Raw genomic sequence first — 24,428 nt, 5'->3', positions numbered from 1 at the left:
AGCATGTTCCCCTAATTTCCTGTTTATGATGTAACGCCATCCGACCTCACCGTGGCGTGATGAATGTGTGATATTGTAGGTACGCTGACAGATACAATTAGACGGTTGTATTGTCTGGCACTGTCATGGCTGCAACGCTGAAATAATATAACTAGCCAGAGAGCACACATGCATTGGCACTATATCTCCGCGATGCTTGAAAACCCATCAGCAAACATCTCTGTGTTGCAGAAACATCGCCACCGATCATTTGATTCCATATTCCCCCGATGTTGGCGCGATGTTAAAGTGATCAATATGCAACCTTTAGCCCACTCTTATCTTCCTTTATCAGGCTATATATATACATATATATATATATATACAGGTTAGGTCAAGCTGGGGGAGCATGCGCTGATGCTGCCCCTTGCCGCACCCACCACACGTCGAAACTCCTCGCAGACTCATGGCCCAGTCCCACCCTCGTTATAAGTACTTTTATATGCAGTAATTGATAACTAGTAATTTCCAGTAACCTGCACAACGCTGCTGGCTAGTAACGTTGCCACCGTTGGCTGAATCCGCAATAGTTGTGGTGCTATGATGTTAGATTGTTACAGGGACTGTGATAAATGCAAATGCAGACCCCTCTATTATGGTTGCGTTAAAAAGGTAAACATTTTACTCAGATTTCATGCATTTGGTGGTGTGCTTTTTATACCATGACAAGTTTTCCTAAAATCAGATTTAAATAATTGCAGGCTTTTCGATCCTGAACACAGCTATTCCCAAATCAGGAAGTAATGTTCTGAGTCGGGATGCTCTCCACAGCGCCGTAGTAGAAAGTCCAGTGTTGAGACCAGCATTATAAGCGGTGGTCTGGGCGTTCACTGCAGCGCGGATCAATCTGTCAACCCACGGTTCCTGATTGGGGAAGAGTGTGAACCATCAGTGTAAAAATCCATAACATGCAGCTTGATTATGGCAGAGGACATTGTGCCCAAATATTAAGGGAGGGAGTATTTAGAGATGACAATGATTATCTTCCCAGTGATGATTTGTGGCTTATCCGCTCTTTCAGAGTGCCAAGAGTGATTCTGGTAGAACTGAACGATGAATTTGTCGCGGAACATACCGAAAGGAACTGGCAGACAGATCAGGGATATCCCAGCCCATTTTGAGTTCCATTATTCCTCAAGTTGTGCCTGGTTTTAACCAACTGTCAAGATAATATTTTAAGTTTCCCTAGTGTGGATGTAGTTCAACGTATTTAGAATACATGTGTAATTGCTTCTGAGCATTTTCTGATTTGTATTTTAGTGGGCGGGAAAAAAAAATGTCAGAAAATACTTTGAGAGATCTTACTGTATGTGTCTGACGCATTTGAAAGTATTAACAAAAATGTGTAGTTTTATTTATTAGTTTGCTTTCTGTCATTTTAAGGACCTTTATCACTAGGCTTACAGACATTTTAATATAGCCCATCACTGCCTGTGGCAAGATGCAAGTAAGTCACGTGACACACCCTGTTGGGCCCAGCTTGCTCACCGCGAACATTGTTTTCCCATGACTAGTAAACCAAGGGGAGAAGCTGCGTTGGTGCCTGGTGCAAATTGACAAAGTATGCAGGAAAGTACGCTATCAAATATTCCTCACTGAATGTCATTATAGGCGGGAAAAATAAAGCAATTAGCAAGCAGCAGTGCTGTACTCTACAACTTGTGGATTAATTTGCCAGCCTGCTAGTGACATTCTAGTTAACTTCACAGGCATGACCAGGCAGTGGCGTATCGTGGTTTGTCACATATGCAGGATTCATTACAAGTGGAGAAGTCAGCTGTGTTAAAAATCAGCTAAACTGAAATGGAAGGCTTGTAGTATAAGGGAGAAGGTGAAGGAGAATGTCTTTTATGTGTTTTAAGTTGATTAAGTTTACATATGGTAAAGGTTCATTGTCTCTTCAAATGAGTGCTTGCAAATTTAAGGATCTAGGAAATTAGCTTAGTCTACTGTTGCAATAATACACAGCTGCAGACTCTTAATGCCACTCTCTGGCTCCTTCCGGTTGGTGGACGCATGTGCAGAAAACAAAGAAACAACAACTTTTTTGCTGTTTCACAAGCTTTCAAAGTAGAGTTCCATGGCACCTTTAAACTTAAAGGCCTGTATTTGCAGTAGAATGGTCATGCAATTTGGATTTAACACCAAAAAAATGTCCCTGTGCGTGCAGCATTTAATGAATTACCCCTCTATACTTTTTGCACTGCACTTGAGATCTGAAGAGTCCTTTAATTCAATAGCAAGACCACTACAATTCTCTACATGTACATCAGTTTAACCAATCATTATTTAAACTAATCAAATTTTGTGTCAAACTTCACAATATTTTAAATAACCTCACAGACACAAACCATACGCAAAATAATCCATATTTATTTAATAGAAAAACAAGAATAAGAAGTCTTATCTTAACCTATTCTTATCTTATCCTATGTAATCTTATGTCATACTATCTTACTTTAATCTTAACTTATCCTATCTTAGTCTTATCTTATTCTATGTTATCTTACATTATATACAACCTTATCTTAACCTATTCTTAGTCTTATCCTATGTAATCTTATATCATACAATCTTAGGATTAGTTAAGATAAGGTTAAACTACCTTAATCTTATATTATCCTAAGTACTTGTGAGATGTCTCACCTAATTATTTACAGGTTCTATGAAAAACTATTTACATCACACTGATAGCCCATCTCCACAGCCATCTCCAGGACCCCGGGGATGGCACTTAGCTGATCCAGCGCCTCATCATCAAATATCAGCTCAGCTTGGGCACCCTCATTATCACCATATGAGTAGTGATTCTCTGAATTTTGATTCTTCCCCTGCTTGCAGATGTAAACTGCATGTTGAAAATCATTCCAAAACTGATTACACCAGTAATGAGCAAGGCACTTGGCATCATAGGTCATTTTAGAATAGTTGCATAGATAAAAGTTATGCATCTTATTGAATCTTTCCATTTTCTCAAAAACAACAGAAGGGGAAATAAGTAGGGGTGTCGGACCCGTAACCAGCTCAGATGAGGGGGCTGCAGCTTGCGCTGGAACCTGATACAGAGGGGTGGGATGAACTGTGGCTGGAGGTGAAGATGGGTGTGGAGATGGGCTTACAGGTGAGACTACACATGGTGACGGAGGAGGAGAGTCTGTAAAAAAAGATGGGGATGGAGAGGAGGCAAAAGAGGATGGGACTGGTGATGGAAATAAGAAGGAAGTGGAGGAGAAGGCTGGTGAGCAGGGCTCAGGCTCTGACATTGATGGAGTGCGACACAGGATGGTAGCAACCTCGTCGTCACTCTGGGTGAGATCCACACACGGGATCTTGTCACCCACCTGGATTGAATCAAAGGGGTTACTGAAGGTTAGCAGGTTCTGCAAATTTTTTGTAAATGGCCCCTTCTGTTTTTTACACTTCTTTCTACGGCCTGACCGGCCTCCCGCCGTATTTCTACGGCGTCTTCTGCCCTGCTGAGCCCTGCTGGTCGCCAACGGGATGGGAGCAGATCCAGATATGGTTTGGGAGCTGGGTGCCGGTGGCCCAGTGCGGCATTTCTTCTGACGGCCTCCACTGCTGGTACTGGTTCGTCCTTTTGGATTATAAAGATAGGGGACACACATTTAATTAAAGTGAATCCTTATGTCACTCTACAAGAAAAGTACATCACATACATCACAGATATCGCACTTGGCAGTCAGTATTGCACATTGAGAGAAATTCTGCCATCTTATCGGATATAGGAAACACATGCTTGGGAGACTTATGCGCTGGTCTTGAATTGGGCTGCCTGCATTTCAGCAGGGGAACTTGACCTATAAAAACACACCATGTAGTGCACAGATTCCCTGATATGCAGAACAACAGCGAAAAACAACACTGGAAAGGTTCATGTGCACCAAATTTACAGATGTAGCCGCTTGAATTTTCCCCTGTTTCCATGATGGGGCCTTGGCTGGTCCTTGGCTGGTCCATGACAGGTCCCTGCTGGGCCTTGGGTGGCACCTTGGCTATAATGAGATCCCCCACGATGATGTGTGTAAAGTACTTGCAATGATTTATCCATCCACCAGGGAGAGCAGTGATTATGGAAGCAGAAATGACTTACCTGAAATCAGGTATTGTAACTCCACTGCAGAAAATGAAAATCTAAGGAAGTATAATTTTCTTATATTTAGACAAAATTCCAATTTCATTAATAAACTGACTACACTGCAATAGATGGCCTGAGAAATGTAAGAAATTGTTTCTGTTGTGAGGCAAAGATGGCCTAAAACTAGCAAAATGTGTTTTAGTCAGTTTATTGATGAAATTAGAATTTTGTATTTTACTTCACCTTTTGGAGATAAGGCGGACCCAAGATGTGTGCAATACAATAATTACAGGCCTAAACAAAGTAATACGGTTGCTTGTGGAGAATAAAGGTGGACAGAGTGGAAAATGAAAAATAAAAATGCTTATGGTTCTGTACTGTGCTTGAATAAAACGGACGCATTCCTTAGTCTGTTCTGTCTTTCCTTCTGGCTAACAGTCTGAAAGGCTGCTGATGGCTGCACATTCACAGGAGGGCTGGGGGCAGTCACGATGACGTGTGAATCTGTCATAAACTTCTCTGCTTGGCCACAATGAAAAGAGATATGTTTGCAGGGGATCAAGGTGAGGTTGTTTTCTTAACCTAAGAACACTGAACCAACGGTCAAGCATGGTGGTGGTAGTATCATGCTGTTTTGCTGACAGTACTGTACATGAGAACATTGCAGAAAGACAATGGGATAATGAAGTAGCACTAGATAGATAGACTGGGATTTTTTGTCATAGTACCAGACACAAAAAGAGGAACATAAAAGAAACATAGCATAACAAGTATTTACTGTAACCCTATGGAGTCTGAGGCCTCTCACCCACTTTCAAAGTAGTCTGACAGGCCTTGACATTTTACTGTTTTTCTGAATTGCTAAAACACATGTCCTAAAATCTCTCATCTCCTGTAATCAAACCACTAAGCACAAACTCTAAAATTCAAGCTAAACTCACAAAACCTTACGCTTGTCTTGCAAAATCAAACAATCTTCTCAAAACTATATTATCTTTGCTCAAAAGCAAACACTGTTTTCAGACCATGCATCTCGTCAGTTGGGTAAAGGTACACTACTGAACAGTCATAGCACTCTACAGCAAAAAATGAAAACAGTACCAATCAAAACTGTTGTTGACATGTAAATGAGAAACCGTAAGACTATAATAATAGTTAAAAAAAATTATGGTCGTCTACCATATGACTGATAATTAATATGTAACGTTTGCCATACTCAGTACTCCAGAAAAGTGACTGTAAAGAACAACGCCAAAAAGTAAACAAACGAGAGGCATATTACAGTAAAATGTTGTGCAACTGCCAAGCCAGAGTCACAGAAGAATATTCATCCTGCCTCATCGCCATGTCTCAGGGCTGGGTCTAGCGATGCTATCCCTTGTTGAGTGATGCAGAAAGAATCCTCTGTGTGACCCATTTGTACCTTGACTTCAAAATGCAACTCCTATCCTTCTATGGCACGTATTCTATGTTCTAGTCACTCTTTGGCTTCCTCAAATGTTTAGAAATGTGTGTGAATAGTTTTGAGTCATTGTGTTCAAATGACTACTGTGTGCTGGCTGCGCTTCACTTCTGTGGCCTGTGTTTTCTATTTTGCATCAAAGTTCACCATAGCGCAAAATGTGTTTTGATGAATGGGAATGTGTTTTGAGTTTTGCAAAAAGGATGACTGAGATCTGCAAATTGTGTCTAACTAGGTGACCATGGTTTAAAGTTTTGCCAAAGAAGTAACTGATTCAATAAATGACTTTTGGCAATCGGCAGTTTTGTTCCCAAAACGATTTCTAATATTTCAGCAATTCAGAAAAACTGTTAAATATTTCACCTGTCTAAAAAACATTTATCCCAAAGTGCTACGAATGCTTTTATTCAGCACAAACTCAGCACCAATAATCTGTCAACATTTAGAATGTGATTATTCTATATATATTTTTTTTTTTTTGTTAAAATCTACTTTAAACATACACTTTTCAAAAACTTATTTTCAGTGGTGCTGACAAATTGTAAAAAATCACATTATAAATATTTCTAGCCTAAGCTTGAGTTCTGAAGCTTACAGACATAGGGGATGGCTACACAAAGGTGAATGAGACATTCAGAAAATTGTATGAGGTTTGATTACTAAAGTGTTACAACTTTGAAGTGACTTTGGAGTCACCAGACCTTTGCATACTGTCAATGGCCCATCAGTCTGGACTGTCTGTCACTGCTCTTCACACCAATCAGTTTGGAAAGGCAGTGTGAATTTTACAGGTTTTTTTTTCATTTGCTAAGACAAATACTGCAATACTGAAGTTGCTTTCTCAAAACTCTTCATGCAGTCACCACAACATTTACTTATGTGGGCTAAACTGTTTAGCATTTCACTTTGCTTTCATACAAAATGCAATCAATGACTAAATGCTTCAAAAGCCATGGATTCCTGTCTCACTCACAATATTACATTTTCAGAGGCCAATTTGCACATACCTACATACTGACCCAAAAACTGCTAATAAGACAGTCAAAACTGAAACATGTCATTTTGCTAAATCACTATCAAGACCCTTTCTAAAACAGATTGTAAAAAACACATAATACAAAGAAATTATGTCAGTTGACACAAGATCAAACAATGAATGTTGGATGCCAGGATATTCCTCCAGAGCAATGCCAAGGATGGATCAGGCATGTGGAGATGCTACCCTAGATACTACCCTGTCTTAGCAATTGAAAACAACTGTAAGAAAAGACACAATACTAGCCTTTTTACAGTTTATAACATGCAACGGATTAAACGTCGATGAATAAAATGTGCAATCACATTATTCCAGGAACAATGCAAAACAATAAATGAATATTAGAACAACAAATTGTCACTCCTGATCAGGATGCCAAGCTTCAAAACAGTTCCTGTCTCGTTACTGTATGACATCATAGCGCTGGATTAGTATGTACCGGCATGCTCGCTATCCAAGTACCTAGCCCTGTTTGTCTCCGGTGTTGTAAAAACTTTGGCTGTAGCTTCAGTTTACTTTAAAGTATCAATTATGCCAGAAGCTTGCTAATGGCTACCAAAAGATTCTCGTTGATACTTGTTGTACTTGTGTATGAACTTGTGACCACAACTAAAATGTGTTTTTGTAAAGAAAGCGCCATCTCATGGCAACACCCTGCAAGTGAATAAATGAGCGCGTTCAGACGAGAATTTAGGCACACCCCCAGAAGGAGGGGGGTTACTCCCGTTGGCTGGCTTTTGCCAATGTGGGACATGTTCACCTGTTACCTTACCATTTGACGTCGCTTTCCTGTTATGTTCAAACACATCACAGCCACAGATTTTACGGATTTCATTGTGCAGTACAGCAGACATGCTGAAAAGAGCCCCGTATTTTTACTGCTTCATGGTAACAAATCACCGTTGGGCTAAAGGTGAACCATTTTATTATTTAGTATCCTAAGACACGTAGTTCCAAAATAAGATAGTTATCACAGACTGCAAGATTCAACAAGACCAGCCAAGCCTGTTCTGACTTTCATTCTTCGAGTGCTGAGATATTCTAGGCATCATTTTGCCGTTCTTACCATGGCTGACTGAACCGGGGATGTCTTCCGGAGCAATCCGGACACTGACGGCGTCATTTGGCAGGAGCCAGTCGATTCTCCGCAGGTAGATGAAGGCAGACATCTTTCGCGTCTTGTCTTTTGCTGGGAAAGTGCAAATCTGAGCTGCTTTGAATGTTTGAATCAAAACTCGAAACGGAATTAGAATTGTTATGATGCGGTTGCTAAGATATGGTGGTCGATTAGTGTCAGCGCGCGGCAAAGTCTTCAAGCACTTTAATCAAATGACCAGACACACGATATATATTGACAAAAGCGCGGAAAGATAATAGAAGCACCGTAAATTTAGAAGACACGCCTAAAAACAGAAAATGTTATAAATAAAATGTATTGAAGTATTTAAATAGAATTCCTTCCTGGCAGCAAGTAACGCGAGAGCTGCAGACGTGACGTTCCACAAACTCCCAGAATTCACAGCGATCGTTAAGCGACCCATTCAATCAGAATAGAAGGAAATGGCGAGGAGACGTTCTTATCTCACACTGGTTTTTATTTACAACTGAATGTTTAGCACACTTGGAAAATTCTGTAATCCATCTTCAGCCATTTCACTCTTCCACTGTAGCAACGCAAAGTGAAGAATTCTGAACAATGATGGCGGCACATTCGCAGCTGCTCCGAACTCTCCAGTGTTCCTCTGACTGTGTTTTATTGGTTTATTTGCTTCCGGTACCAGTATTTTACGCATCCTTGTTCTTCTTTACTGTTGGTGTATGTTTCTTTGATTTTATATTGTATTTTACTTGTACTTTTATCCTTAACATGGCGTCGACAGCCTTGCTCCAAAGACATCTCATTGTATTTGCACAGTGACAGTAACGCTATCTTATCTTGCGAGAGGAAGTAGCATAAGGCTGTACTGCTAACGTTAGCATTAGCAAGCCTAGCAGTGTTGGTAGTAAGGCGTTACTATAATCCCACTACTCTTGTCTGTAAGGAGTAATGTAACTAATTGCCATTAAAAAACACGGAAGGTGCTGAAATTTAAATGCACTCTTTACCTTTGTCTTGCGTGAAAATATTAATGGATAAAGGCAGCATGTTCCCTTAATTTCCCGTTTATGATGTAACGCCACCCGACCTCACCATGGCGCAATGAATGGGTGGTATTGTAGGTACGCTGATAGATACAATTAGACGGTTGTATTGTCTGGCACTGTCATAGCTGCAACACTGAAATAATATAACTAGCCAGAGAGCACACATGCATTGGCACTATGTCTCCGCGATGCTTGAAAACCCATCAGCAAACATCTCTGTGTTGCAGAAACATCGCCACCGACCATTTGCACCCACCACACGTCGAAACTCCTGGCAGACACATGGTCCAATCCCACCCGTATTAAAAGTACATTTATATGCGGTAATTGATGAGTAGTAATTTCCAGTAACCTGCACAACACTGCTGACTAGTGACGTTGCCGCCGTTGGCTGAATCCGCAGTAGTTATGGTGCTATGATGTTAGATTGTTACAGGGACTGTGATAAATGCAGACCCCTCTATTATGGTTGCGTTAAAAAAAAAAAAAGCAAACATTTGTACTCAGATTTCATGGCGGTGTGCTTTTTATACCTTGACAAGTTTTCCTGAGATCAGATTAAAAAAATTCCAAAATATAGCAGCATATTGACGTGTATTCTCTGTATCTTAAAACGTGGCGGGTCGTCAGACTCGGATACACAGCTCTATGGTCCACACAGAGGAAACGAAGAACCTGCACTTTGCTAAGTCACGAAGTTATCTTTTGTCATGTGACTACGTTTACGTGCCTTGACGCAATTAAGATGTTTTCATGTGTTTTTAATGGCGCAGTTACAGAGCATAGCCATGTAAACGCATTAATGGGGGAATCTCATTTATAAAGGCTTCGTGTGACCGAAAAAGATGACAAACATTCATACTTACATTTGTAAGGAGATTTTGGGATTTATAAAGAAAAGGGTACGCTGGGAAAAGAACTCCTACGTTCTGCGAACGAGGCTGACGGGGATGCTGTTTCGACAGAATCCTGTAGAGGGCACTGTGCACGCTAAATTGAAGGCTCCAGGAATGTTTTCTGCTTTTCATTTTACTAAGAGAATAATAATGATTCAAATGTTTTTGGTCACACGGCCATTGGCTCTGAAATTAAACTGTCCTTTTAAATAAAACTGTTTACATTTGCAAACTGTATTGTATGCTGTGTTTGAATGTTCCGATATCGTTATTAGATATTTCACTGCATGTTTTTCAACAAAATGCCCTCTGAAATTGGTACTCTGTCACTAAGACGTACTGTACAAACAATGCATTTTCTGCCCAGGGTAAAGGCTTCTTATTCAGTTTCCCTACAGGGGATAGCTGGGGTCCGTGGGATGTTTGGAAGTTAGTGTCAGGGCATTCTGGTAGAATGTGACCTTTGGCAACAATGGGCTGGACAGCTCTGTGCTCATCTTGTCTCATCTGGGACTCCCACCATCACTGCCACTGAGCATCTCCTCTACAGGCAAACACTGAAGTGCCACCAAGACCAGCAGGTGGCTCTGGGATGCAACCACTTCTGAGGCCAGATGAGGGAGCCACTAATGATGGCTTGAAGAGATATCAGTGTTAGCATGTTCCCCTAATTTCCTGTTTATGATGTAACGCCATCCGACCTCACCGTGGCGTGATGAATGTGTGATATTGTAGGTACGCTGACAGATACAATTAGACGGTTGTATTGTCTGGCACTGTCATGGCTGCAACGCTGAAATAATATAACTAGCCAGAGAGCACACATGCATTGGCACTATATCTCCGCGATGCTTGAAAACCCATCAGCAAACATCTCTGTGTTGCAGAAACATCGCCACCGATCATTTGATTCCATATTCCCCCGATGTTGGCGCGATGTTAAAGTGATCAATATGCAACCTTTAGCCCACTCTTATCTTCCTTTATCAGGCTATATATATACATATATATATATATATATACAGGTTAGGTCAAGCTGGGGGAGCATGCGCTGATGCTGCCCCTTGCCGCACCCACCACACGTCGAAACTCCTCGCAGACTCATGGCCCAGTCCCACCCTCGTTATAAGTACTTTTATATGCAGTAATTGATAACTAGTAATTTCCAGTAACCTGCACAACGCTGCTGGCTAGTAACGTTGCCACCGTTGGCTGAATCCGCAATAGTTGTGGTGCTATGATGTTAGATTGTTACAGGGACTGTGATAAATGCAAATGCAGACCCCTCTATTATGGTTGCGTTAAAAAGGTAAACATTTTACTCAGATTTCATGCATTTGGTGGTGTGCTTTTTATACCATGACAAGTTTTCCTAAAATCAGATTTAAATAATTGCAGGCTTTTCGATCCTGAACACAGCTATTCCCAAATCAGGAAGTAATGTTCTGAGTCGGGATGCTCTCCACAGCGCCGTAGTAGAAAGTCCAGTGTTGAGACCAGCATTATAAGCGGTGGTCTGGGCGTTCACTGCAGCGCGGATCAATCTGTCAACCCACGGTTCCTGATTGGGGAAGAGTGTGAACCATCAGTGTAAAAATCCATAACATGCAGCTTGATTATGGCAGAGGACATTGTGCCCAAATATTAAGGGAGGGAGTATTTAGAGATGACAATGATTATCTTCCCAGTGATGATTTGTGGCTTATCCGCTCTTTCAGAGTGCCAAGAGTGATTCTGGTAGAACTGAACGATGAATTTGTCGCGGAACATACCGAAAGGAACTGGCAGACAGATCAGGGATATCCCAGCCCATTTTGAGTTCCATTATTCCTCAAGTTGTGCCTGGTTTTAACCAACTGTCAAGATAATATTTTAAGTTTCCCTAGTGTGGATGTAGTTCAACGTATTTAGAATACATGTGTAATTGCTTCTGAGCATTTTCTGATTTGTATTTTAGTGGGCGGGAAAAAAAAATGTCAGAAAATACTTTGAGAGATCTTACTGTATGTGTCTGACGCATTTGAAAGTATTAACAAAAATGTGTAGTTTTATTTATTAGTTTGCTTTCTGTCATTTTAAGGACCTTTATCACTAGGCTTACAGACATTTTAATATAGCCCATCACTGCCTGTGGCAAGATGCAAGTAAGTCACGTGACACACCCTGTTGGGCCCAGCTTGCTCACCGCGAACATTGTTTTCCCATGACTAGTAAACCAAGGGGAGAAGCTGCGTTGGTGCCTGGTGCAAATTGACAAAGTATGCAGGAAAGTACGCTATCAAATATTCCTCACTGAATGTCATTATAGGCGGGAAAAATAAAGCAATTAGCAAGCAGCAGTGCTGTACTCTACAACTTGTGGATTAATTTGCCAGCCTGCTAGTGACATTCTAGTTAACTTCACAGGCATGACCAGGCAGTGGCGTATCGTGGTTTGTCACATATGCAGGATTCATTACAAGTGGAGAAGTCAGCTGTGTTAAAAATCAGCTAAACTGAAATGGAAGGCTTGTAGTATAAGGGAGAAGGTGAAGGAGAATGTCTTTTATGTGTTTTAAGTTGATTAAGTTTACATATGGTAAAGGTTCATTGTCTCTTCAAATGAGTGCTTGCAAATTTAAGGATCTAGGAAATTAGCTTAGTCTACTGTTGCAATAATACACAGCTGCAGACTCTTAATGCCACTCTCTGGCTCCTTCCGGTTGGTGGACGCATGTGCAGAAAACAAAGAAACAACAACTTTTTTGCTGTTTCACAAGCTTTCAAAGTAGAGTTCCATGGCACCTTTAAACTTAAAGGCCTGTATTTGCAGTAGAATGGTCATGCAATTTGGATTTAACACCAAAAAAATGTCCCTGTGCGTGCAGCATTTAATGAATTACCCCTCTATACTTTTTGCACTGCACTTGAGATCTGAAGAGTCCTTTAATTCAATAGCAAGACCACTACAATTCTCTACATGTACATCAGTTTAACCAATCATTATTTAAACTAATCAAATTTTGTGTCAAACTTCACAATATTTTAAATAACCTCACAGACACAAACCATACGCAAAATAATCCATATTTATTTAATAGAAAAACAAGAATAAGAAGTCTTATCTTAACCTATTCTTATCTTATCCTATGTAATCTTATGTCATACTATCTTACTTTAATCTTAACTTATCCTATCTTACTCTTTTCTTATTCTATGTTATCTTACATTATATACAACCTTATCTTAACCTATTCTTAGTCTTATCCTATGTAATCTTATATCATACAATCTTAGGATTAGTTAAGATAAGGTTAAACTACCTTAATCTTATATTATCCTAAGTACTTGTGAGATGTCTCACCTAATTATTTACAGGTTCTATGAAAAACTATTTACATCACACTGATAGCCCATCTCCACAGCCATCTCCAGGACCCCGGGGATGGCACTTAGCTGATCCAGCGCCTCATCATCAAATATCAGCTCAGCTTGGGCACCCTCATTATCACCATATGAGTAGTGATTCTCTGAATTTTGATTCTTCCCCTGCTTGCAGATGTAAACTGCATGTTGAAAATCATTCCAAAACTGATTACACCAGTAATGAGCAAGGCACTTGGCATCATAGGTCATTTTAGAATAGTTGCATAGATAAAAGTTATGCATCTTATTGAATCTTTCCATTTTCTCAAAAACAACAGAAGGGGAAATAAGTAGGGGTGTCGGACCCGTAACCAGCTCAGATGAGGGGGCTGCAGCTTGCGCTGGAACCTGATACAGAGGGGTGGGATGAACTGTGGCTGGAGGTGAAGATGGGTGTGGAGATGGGCTTACAGGTGAGACTACACATGGTGACGGAGGAGGAGAGTCTGTAAAAAAAGATGGGGATGGAGAGGAGGCAAAAGAGGATGGGACTGGTGATGGAAATAAGAAGGAAGTGGAGGAGAAGGCTGGTGAGCAGGGCTCAGGCTCTGACATTGATGGAGTGCGACACAGGATGGTAGCAACCTCGTCGTCACTCTGGGTGAGATCCACACACGGGATCTTGTCACCCACCTGGATTGAATCAAAGGGGTTACTGAAGGTTAGCAGGTTCTGCAAATTTTTTGTAAATGGCCCCTTCTGTTTTTTACACTTCTTTCTACGGCCTGACCGGCCTCCCGCCGTATTTCTACGGCGTCTTCTGCCCTGCTGAGCCCTGCTGGTCGCCAACGGGATGGGAGCAGATCCAGATATGGTTTGGGAGCTGGGTGCCGGTGGCCCAGTGCGGCATTTCTTCTGACGGCCTCCACTGCTGGTACTGGTTCGTCCTTTTGGATTATAAAGATAGGGGACACACATTTAATTAAAGTGAATCCTTATGTCACTCTACAAGAAAAGTACATCACATACATCACAGATATCGCACTTGGCAGTCAGTATTGCACATTGAGAGAAATTCTGCCATCTTATCGGATATAGGAAACACATGCTTGGGAGACTTATGCGCTGGTCTTGAATTGGGCTGCCTGCATTTCAGCAGGGGAACTTGACCTATAAAAACACACCATGTAGTGCACAGATTCCCTGATATGCAGAACAACAGCGAAAAACAACACTGGAAAGGTTCATGTGCACCAAATTTACAGATGTAGCCGCTTGAATTTTCCCCTGTTTCCATGATGGGGCCTTGGCTGGTCCTTGGCTGGTCCATGACAGGTCCCTGCTGGGCCTTGGGTGGCACCTTGGCTATAATGAGATCCCCCACGATGATGTGTGTAAAGTACTTGCAATGATTTATCCATCCACCAGGGAGAGCAGTGATTATGGAAGCAGAAATGACTTACCTGAAATCAGGTATTGTAACTCCACTGCAGAAAATGAAAATCTAAGGAAGTATAATTTTCTTATATTTAGACAAAATTCCAATTTCATTAATAAACTGACTACACTGCAATAGATGGCCTGAGAAATGTAAGAAATTGTTTCTGTTGTGAGGCAAAGATGGCCTAAAACTAGCAAAATGTGTTTTAGTCAGTTTATTGATGAAATTAGAATTTTGTATTTTACTTCACCTTTTGGAGATAAGGCGGACCCAAGATGTGTGCAATACAATAATTACAGGCCTAAACAAAGTAATACGGTTGCTTGTGGAGAATAAAGGTGGACAGAGTGGAAAATGAAAAATAAAAATGCTTATGGTTCTGTACTGTGCTTGAATAAAACGGACGCATTCCTTAGTCTGTTCTGTCTTTCCTTCTGGCTAACAGTCTGAAAGGCTGCTGATGGCTGCACATTCACAGGAGGGCTGGGGGCAGTCACGATGACGTGTGAATCTGTCATAAACTTCTCTGCTTGGCCACAATGAAAAGAGATATGTTTGCAGGGGATCAAGGTGAGGTTGTTTTCTTAACCTAAGAACACTGAACCAACGGTCAAGCATGGTGGTGGTAGTATCATGCTGTTTTGCTGACAGTACTGTACATGAGAACATTGCAGAAAGACAATGGGATAATGAAGTAGCACTAGATAGATAGACTGGGATTTTTTGTCATAGTACCAGACACAAAAAGAGGAACATAAAAGAAACATAGCATAACAAGTATTTACTGTAACCCTATGGAGTCTGAGGCCTCTCACCCACTTTCAAAGTAGTCTGACAGGCCTTGACATTTTACTGTTTTTCTGAATTGCTAAAACACATGTCCTAAAATCTCTCATCTCCTGTAATCAAACCACTAAGCACAAACTCTAAAATTCAAGCTAAACTCACAAAACCTTACGCTTGTCTTGCAAAATCAAACAATCTTCTCAAAACTATATTATCTTTGCTCAAAAGCAAACACTGTTTTCAGACCATGCATCTCGTCAGTTGGGTAAAGGTACACTACTGAACAGTCATAGCACTCTACAGCAAAAAATGAAAACAGTACCAATCAAAACTGTTGTTGACATGTAAATGAGAAACCGTAAGACTATAATAATAGTTAAAAAAAATTATGGTCGTCTACCATATGACTGATAATTAATATGTAACGTTTGCCATACTCAGTACTCCAGAAAAGTGACTGTAAAGAACAACGCCAAAAAGTAAACAAACGAGAGGCATATTACAGTAAAATGTTGTGCAACTGCCAAGCCAGAGTCACAGAAGAATATTCATCCTGCCTCATCGCCATGTCTCAGGGCTGGGTCTAGCGATGCTATCCCTTGTTGAGTGATGCAGAAAGAATCCTCTGTGTGACCCATTTGTACCTTGACTTCAAAATGCAACTCCTATCCTTCTATGGCACGTATTCTATGTTCTAGTCACTCTTTGGCTTCCTCAAATGTTTAGAAATGTGTGTGAATAGTTTTGAGTCATTGTGTTCAAATGACTACTGTGTGCTGGCTGCGCTTCACTTCTGTGGCCTGTGTTTTCTATTTTGCATCAAAGTTCACCATAGCGCAAAATGTGTTTTGATGAATGGGAATGTGTTTTGAGTTTTGCAAAAAGGATGACTGAGATCTGCAAATTGTGTCTAACTAGGTGACCATGGTTTAAAGTTTTGCCAAAGAAGTAACTGATTCAATAAATGACTTTTGGCAATCGGCAGTTTTGTTCCCAAAACGATTTCTAATATTTCAGCAATTCAGAAAAACTGTTAAATATTTCACCTGTCTAAAAAACATTTATCCCAAAGTGCTACGAATGCTTTTATTCAGCACAAACTCAGCACCAATAATCTGTCAACATTTAGAATGTGATTATTCTATATATATATTTTTTTTTTTGTTAAAATCTACTTTAAACATACACTTTTCAAAAACTTATTTTCAGTGGTGCTGACAAATTGTAAAAAATCACATTATAAATATTTCTAGCCTAAGCTTGAGTTCTGAAGCTTACAGACATAGGGGATGGCTACACAAAGGTGAATGAGACATTCAGAAAATTGTATGAGGTTTGATTACTAAAGTGTTACAACTTTGAAGTGACTTTGGAGTCACCAGACCTTTGCATACTGTCAATGGCCCATCAGTCTGGACTGTCTGTCACTGCTCTTCACACCAATCAGTTTGGAAAGGCAGTGTGAATTTTACAGGTTTTTTTTTCATTTGCTAAGACAAATACTGCAATACTGAAGTTGCTTTCTCAAAACTCTTCATGCAGTCACCACAACATTTACTTATGTGGGCTAAACTGTTTAGCATTTCACTTTGCTTTCATACAAAATGCAATCAATGACTAAATGCTTCAAAAGCCATGGATTCCTGTCTCACTCACAATATTACATTTTCAGAGGCCAATTTGCACATACCTACATACTGACCCAAAAACTGCTAATAAGACAGTCAAAACTGAAACATGTCATTTTGCTAAATCACTATCAAGACCCTTTCTAAAACAGATTGTAAAAAACACATAATACAAAGAAATTATGTCAGTTGACACAAGATCAAACAATGAATGTTGGATGCCAGGATATTCCTCCAGAGCAATGCCAAGGATGGATCAGGCATGTGGAGATGCTACCCTAGATACTACCCTGTCTTAGCAATTGAAAACAACTGTAAGAAAAGACACAATACTAGCCTTTTTACAGTTTATAACATGCAACGGATTAAACGTCGATGAATAAAATGTGCAATCACATTATTCCAGGAACAATGCAAAACAATAAATGAATATTAGAACAACAAATTGTCACTCCTGATCAGGATGCCAAGCTTCAAAACAGTTCCTGTCTCGTTACTGTATGACATCATAGCGCTGGATTAGTATGTACCGGCATGCTCGCTATCCAAGTACCTAGCCCTGTTTGTCTCCGGTGTTGTAAAAACTTTGGCTGTAGCTTCAGTTTACTTTAAAGTATCAATTATGCCAGAAGCTTGCTAATGGCTACCAAAAGATTCTCGTTGATACTTGTTGTACTTGTGTATGAACTTGTGACCACAACTAAAATGTGTTTTTGTAAAGAAAGCGCCATCTCATGGCAACACCCTGCAAGTGAATAAATGAGCGCGTTCAGACGAGAATTTAGGCACACCCCCAGAAGGAGGGGGGTTACTCCCGTTGGCTGGCTTTTGCCAATGTGGGACATGTTCACCTGTTACCTTACCATTTGACGTCGCTTTCCTGTTATGTTCAAACACATCACAGCCACAGATTTTACGGATTTCATTGTGCAGTACAGCAGACATGCTGAAAAGAGCCCCGTATTTTTACTGCTTCATGGTAACAAATCACCGTTGGGCTAAAGGTGAACCATTTTATTATTTAGTATCCTAAGACACGTAGTTCCAAAATAAGATAGTTATCACAGACTGCAAGATTCAACAAGACCAGCCAAGCCTGTTCTGACTTTCATTCTTCGAGTGCTGAGATATTCTAGGCATCATTTTGCCGTTCTTACCATGGCTGACTGAACCGGGGATGTCTTCCGGAGCAATCCGGACACTGACGGCGTCATTTGGCAGGAGCCAGTCGATTCTCCGCAGGTAGATGAAGGCAGACATCTTTCGCGTCTTGTCTTTTGCTGGGAAAGTGCAAATCTGAGCTGCTTTGAATGTTTGAATCAAAACTCGAAACGGAATTAGAATTGTTATGATGCGGTTGCTAAGATATGGTGGTCGATTAGTGTCAGCGCGTGGCAAAGTCTTCAAGCACTTTAATCAAATGACCAGACACACGATATATATTGACAAAAGCGCGGAAAGATAATAGAAGCACCGTAAATTTAGAAGACACGTCTAAAAACAGAAAATGTTATAAATAAAATGTATTGAAGTATTTAAATAGAATTCCTTCCTGGCAGCAAGTAACGCGAGAGCTGCAGACGTGACGTTCCACAGACTCCCAGAATTCACAGCGATCGTTAAGCGACCCATTCAATCAGAATAGAAGGAAATGGCGAGGAGACGTTCTTATCTCACACTGGTTTTTATTTACAACTGAATGTTTAGCACACTTGGAAAATTTCCCGTATTGCCAATATTCCTAAGAATCTAGGGATATGTCGATACACTTATTGCCATGTTGTGTTTTGTCCTAAAGGTACGGATTCTAATTAACAGTTTACATGCAAAGGTTCCCGCGGTGGTTTACTTTGTGCTCTGTCTGACCCCCGGACCGTTAGACAGCAGTGCTGTAATCCATCTTCAGCCATTTCACTCTTCCACTGTAGCAACGCAAAGTGAAGAATTCTGAACAATGATGGCGGCACATTCGCAGCTGCTCCGAACTCTCCAGTGTTCCTCTGACTGTGTTTTATTGGTTTATTTGCTTCCGGTACCAGTATTTTACGCATCCTTGTTCTTCTTTACTGTTGGTGTATGTTTCTTTGATTTTATATTGTATTTTACTTGTACTTTTATCCTTAACATGGCGTCGACAGCCTTGCTCCAAAGACATCTCATTGTATTTGCACAGTGACAGTAACGCTATCTTATCTTGCGAGAGGAAGTAGCATAAGGCTGTACTGCTAACGTTAGCATTAGCAAGCCTAGCAGTGTTGGTAGTAAGGCGTTACTATAATCCCACTACTCTTGTCTGTAAGGAGTAATGTAACTAATTGCCATTAAAAAACACGGAAGGTGCTGAAATTTAAATGCACTCTTTACCTTTGTCTTGCGTGAAAATATTAATGGATAAAGGCAGCATGTTCCCTTAATTTCCCGTTTATGATGTAACGCCACCCGACCTCACCATGGCGCAATGAATGGGTGGTATTGTAGGTACGCTGATAGATACAATTAGACGGTTGTATTGTCTGGCACTGTCATAGCTGCAACACTGAAATAATATAACTAGCCAGAGAGCACACATGCATTGGCACTATGTCTCCGCGATGCTTGAAAACCCATCAGCAAACATCTCTGTGTTGCAGAAACATCGCCACCGACCATTTGCACCCACCACACGTCGAAACTCCTGGCAGACACATGGTCCAATCCCACCCGTATTAAAAGTACATTTATATGCGGTAATTGATGAGTAGTAATTTCCAGTAACCTGCACAACACTGCTGACTAGTGACGTTGCCGCCGTTGGCTGAATCCGCAGTAGTTATGGTGCTATGATGTTAGATTGTTACAGGGACTGTGATAAATGCAGACCCCTCTATTATGGTTGCGTTAAAAAAAAAAAGCAAACATTTGTACTCAGATTTCATGGCGGTGTGCTTTTTATACCTTGACAAGTTTTCCTGAGATCAGATTAAAAAAATTCCAAAATATAGCAGCATATTGACGTGTATTCTCTGTATCTTAAAACGTGGCGGGTCGTCAGACTCGGATACACAGCTCTATGGTCCACACAGAGGAAACGAAGAACCTGCACTTTGCTAAGTCACGAAGTTATCTTTTGTCATGTGACTACGTTTACGTGCCTTGACGCAATTAAGATGTTTTCATGTGTTTTTAATGGCGCAGTTACAGAGCATAGCCATGTAAACGCATTAATGGGGGAATCTCATTTATAAAGGCTTCGTGTGACCGAAAAAGATGACAAACATTCATACTTACATTTGTAAGGAGATTTTGGGATTTATAAAGAAAAGGGTACGCTGGGAAAAGAACTCCTACGTTCTGCGAACGAGGCTGACGGGGATGCTGTTTCGACAGAATCCTGTAGAGGGCACTGTGCACGCTAAATTGAAGGCTCCAGGAATGTTTTCTGCTTTTCATTTTACTAAGAGAATAATAATGATTCAAATGTTTTTGGTCACACGGCCATTGGCTCTGAAATTAAACTGTCCTTTTAAATAAAACTGTTTACATTTGCAAACTGTATTGTATGCTGTGTTTGAATGTTCCGATATCGTTATTAGATATTTCACTGCATGTTTTTCAACAAAATGCCCTCTGAAATTGGTACTCTGTCACTAAGACGTACTGTACAAACAATGCATTTTCTGCCCAGGGTAAAGGCTTCTTATTCAGTTTCCCTACAGGGGATAGCTGGGGTCCGTGGGATGTTTGGAAGTTAGTGTCAGGGCATTCTGGTAGAATGTGACCTTTGGCAACAATGGGCTGGACAGCTCTGTGCTCATCTTGTCTCATCTGGGACTCCCACCATCACTGCCACTGAGCATCTCCTCTACAGGCAAACACTGAAGTGCCACCAAGACCAGCAGGTGGCTCTGGGATGCAACCACTTCTGAGGCCAGATGAGGGAGCCACTAATGATGGCTTGAAGAGATATCAGTGTTAGCATGTTCCCCTAATTTCCTGTTTATGATGTAACGCCATCCGACCTCACCGTGGCGTGATGAATGTGTGATATTGTAGGTACGCTGACAGATACAATTAGACGGTTGTATTGTCTGGCACTGTCATGGCTGCAACGCTGAAATAATATAACTAGCCAGAGAGCACACATGCATTGGCACTATATCTCCGCGATGCTTGAAAACCCATCAGCAAACATCTCTGTGTTGCAGAAACATCGCCACCGATCATTTGATTCCATATTCCCCCGATGTTGGCGCGATGTTAAAGTGATCAATATGCAACCTTTAGCCCACTCTTATCTTCCTTTATCAGGCTATATATATACATATATATATATATATACAGGTTAGGTCAAGCTGGGGGAGCATGCGCTGATGCTGCCCCTTGCCGCACCCACCACACGTCGAAACTCCTCGCAGACTCATGGCCCAGTCCCACCCTCGTTATAAGTACTTTTATATGCAGTAATTGATAACTAGTAATTTCCAGTAACCTGCACAACGCTGCTGGCTAGTAACGTTGCCACCGTTGGCTGAATCCGCAATAGTTGTGGTGCTATGATGTTAGATTGTTACAGGGACTGTGATAAATGCAAATGCAGACCCCTCTATTATGGTTGCGTTAAAAAGGTAAACATTTTACTCAGATTTCATGCATTTGGTGGTGTGCTTTTTATACCATGACAAGTTTTCCTAAAATCAGATTTAAATAATTGCAGGCTTTTCGATCCTGAACACAGCTATTCCCAAATCAGGAAGTAATGTTCTGAGTCGGGATGCTCTCCACAGCGCCGTAGTAGAAAGTCCAGTGTTGAGACCAGCATTATAAGCGGTGGTCTGGGCGTTCACTGCAGCGCGGATCAATCTGTCAACCCACGGTTCCTGATTGGGGAAGAGTGTGAACCATCAGTGTAAAAATCCATAACATGCAGCTTGATTATGGCAGAGGACATTGTGCCCAAATATTAAGGGAGGGAGTATTTAGAGATGACAATGATTATCTTCCCAGTGATGATTTGTGGCTTATCCGCTCTTTCAGAGTGCCAAGAGTGATTCTGGTAGAACTGAACGATGAATTTGTCGCGGAACATACCGAAAGGAACTGGCAGACAGATCAGGGATATCCCAGCCCATTTTGAGTTCCATTATTCCTCAAGTTGTGCCTGGTTTTAACCAACTGTCAAGATAATATTTTAAGTTTCCCTAGTGTGGATGTAGTTCAACGTATTTAGAATACATGTGTAATTGCTTCTGAGCATTTTCTGATTTGTATTTTAGTGGGCGGGAAAAAAAAATGTCAGAAAATACTTTGAGAGATCTTACTGTATGTGTCTGACGCATTTGAAAGTATTAACAAAAATGTGTAGTTTTATTTATTAGTTTGCTTTCTGTCATTTTAAGGACCTTTATCACTAGGCTTACAGACATTTTAATATAGCCCATCACTGCCTGTGGCAAGATGCAAGTAAGTCACGTGACACACCCTGTTGGGCCCAGCTTGCTCACCGCGAACATTGTTTTCCCATGACTAGTAAACCAAGGGGAGAAGCTGCGTTGGTGCCTGGTGCAAATTGACAAAGTATGCAGGAAAGTACGCTATCAAATATTCCTCACTGAATGTCATTATAGGCGGGAAAAATAAAGCAATTAGCAAGCAGCAGTGCTGTACTCTACAACTTGTGGATTAATTTGCCAGCCTGCTAGTGACATTCTAGTTAACTTCACAGGCATGACCAGGCAGTGGCGTATCGTGGTTTGTCACATATGCAGGATTCATTACAAGTGGAGAAGTCAGCTGTGTTAAAAATCAGCTAAACTGAAATGGAAGGCTTGTAGTATAAGGGAGAAGGTGAAGGAGAATGTCTTTTATGTGTTTTAAGTTGATTAAGTTTACATATGGTAAAGGTTCATTGTCTCTTCAAATGAGTGCTTGCAAATTTAAGGATCTAGGAAATTAGCTTAGTCTACTGTTGCAATAATACACAGCTGCAGACTCTTAATGCCACTCTCTGGCTCCTTCCGGTTGGTGGACGCATGTGCAGAAAACAAAGAAACAACAACTTTTTTGCTGTTTCACAAGCTTTCAAAGTAGAGTTCCATGGCACCTTTAAACTTAAAGGCCTGTATTTGCAGTAGAATGGTCATGCAATTTGGATTTAACACCAAAAAAATGTCCCTGTGCGTGCAGCATTTAATGAATTACCCCTCTATACTTTTTGCACTGCACTTGAGATCTGAAGAGTCCTTTAATTCAATAGCAAGACCACTACAATTCTCTACATGTACATCAGTTTAACCAATCATTATTTAAACTAATCAAATTTTGTGTCAAACTTCACAATATTTTAAATAACTTCACAGACACAAACCATACGCAAAATAATCCATATTTATTTAATAGAAAAACAAGAATAAGAAGTCTTATCTTAACCTATTCTTATCGTATCCTATGTAATCTTATGTCATACTATCTTACTTTAATCTTAACTTATCCTATCTTAGTCTTATCTTATTCTATGTTATCTTACATTATATACAACCTTATCTTAACCTATTCTTAGTCTTATCCTATGTAATCTTATATCATACAATCTTAGGATTAGTTAAGATAAGAACATAAGAACTATACAAACGAGAGGAGGCCATTCGGCCCATCAAGCTCGCTTGGGGAGAACTAAACTAATAGCTCAGAGTCGTTAAAATCTTATCTAGCTCTGATTTAAAGGAACCCAAGGATTCAGCTTGCACTACATTATCAGGAAGGCTATTCCATACTCTGACTACACGCTGCGTAAAGAAGTGCTTCCTTAAATCCAGCTTGAAATGTTCTCCCGCTAATTTCCACCTATGGCCACGAGTTCGTGTATTTAAACTAATGCTGAAGTAACTATTTGGTTGAACAGCATCCAAACCTGTTAGAATCTTATATACCTGGATCATGTCCCCCCTCAATCTCCTTTGCTTGAGACTGAACAGATTTAGCTCAAGTAACCGTTCCTCGTATGACATTCCTCTAAGACCAGGAATCATTTTTGTGGCCCTACGCTGCACCTTTTCTAAGGCCACAATGTCCTTTTTAAGATATGGTGACCAAACCTGCACACAATATTCTAGGTGAGGTCTCACCAAGGAATTGTATAATCTTAGCATTACCTCCCTTGACTTAAACTCCACACACCTGGAGATATACCCCAACATCCTATTGGCCTTAAAGGTTAAACTACCTTAATCTTATATTATCCTAAGTACTTGTGAGATGTCTCACCTAATTATTTACAGGTTCTATGAAAAACTATTTACATCACACTGATAGCCCATCTCCACAGCCATCTCCAGGACCCCGGGAATGGCACACAGCTGATCCAGCGCCTCATCAGGAAACATCAGCTCAGCTTGGGCACCCTCATTATCACCATATGAATAGTGACCCCCTGAATTTTGATTCCTCCCCTGCTTGCAGATGTACACTGCATGCTGAAAATCGTTCCAAAACTGATTACACCAGTAATGAGCAAGGCACTTGGCATCGTAGGTCATGGCTGAGTAGTTGCATAGATAAAAGTTATGGAACTTATTGAAT

The 24,428-nt window shown here is 40.7% G+C and overlaps 1 long non-coding RNA gene across 2 annotated transcripts in view; it reads right to left on the bottom strand.

Annotated features, from left to right (window-relative positions):
- The window catches only part of LOC125728143 (uncharacterized), a 270,792-nt gene that overhangs the window by 38,922 nt on the left and 207,442 nt on the right, over positions 1 to 24,428 (bottom strand). The window contains exon 1 of one of the 2 annotated variants that reach the window (XR_007388939.1): positions 12,894 to 13,309. The exons of the other annotated variant lie outside the window; for it this stretch is intronic. This is a non-coding gene — a long non-coding RNA (uncharacterized LOC125728143). Of the gene's footprint in view, positions 1 to 12,893; positions 13,310 to 24,428 lie in introns of those variants that run through there. 2 annotated transcript variants of the gene reach the window in all.

This window comes from Brienomyrus brachyistius, unplaced genomic scaffold (genome assembly GCF_023856365.1).
Source record: "Brienomyrus brachyistius isolate T26 unplaced genomic scaffold, BBRACH_0.4 scaffold171, whole genome shotgun sequence".
NCBI lineage: Eukaryota > Metazoa > Chordata > Actinopteri > Osteoglossiformes > Mormyridae > Brienomyrus > Brienomyrus brachyistius.
The sequence above is the reverse complement of the archived record's forward strand: the minus strand, read 5'-3'. Positions and strand labels throughout refer to the sequence as shown.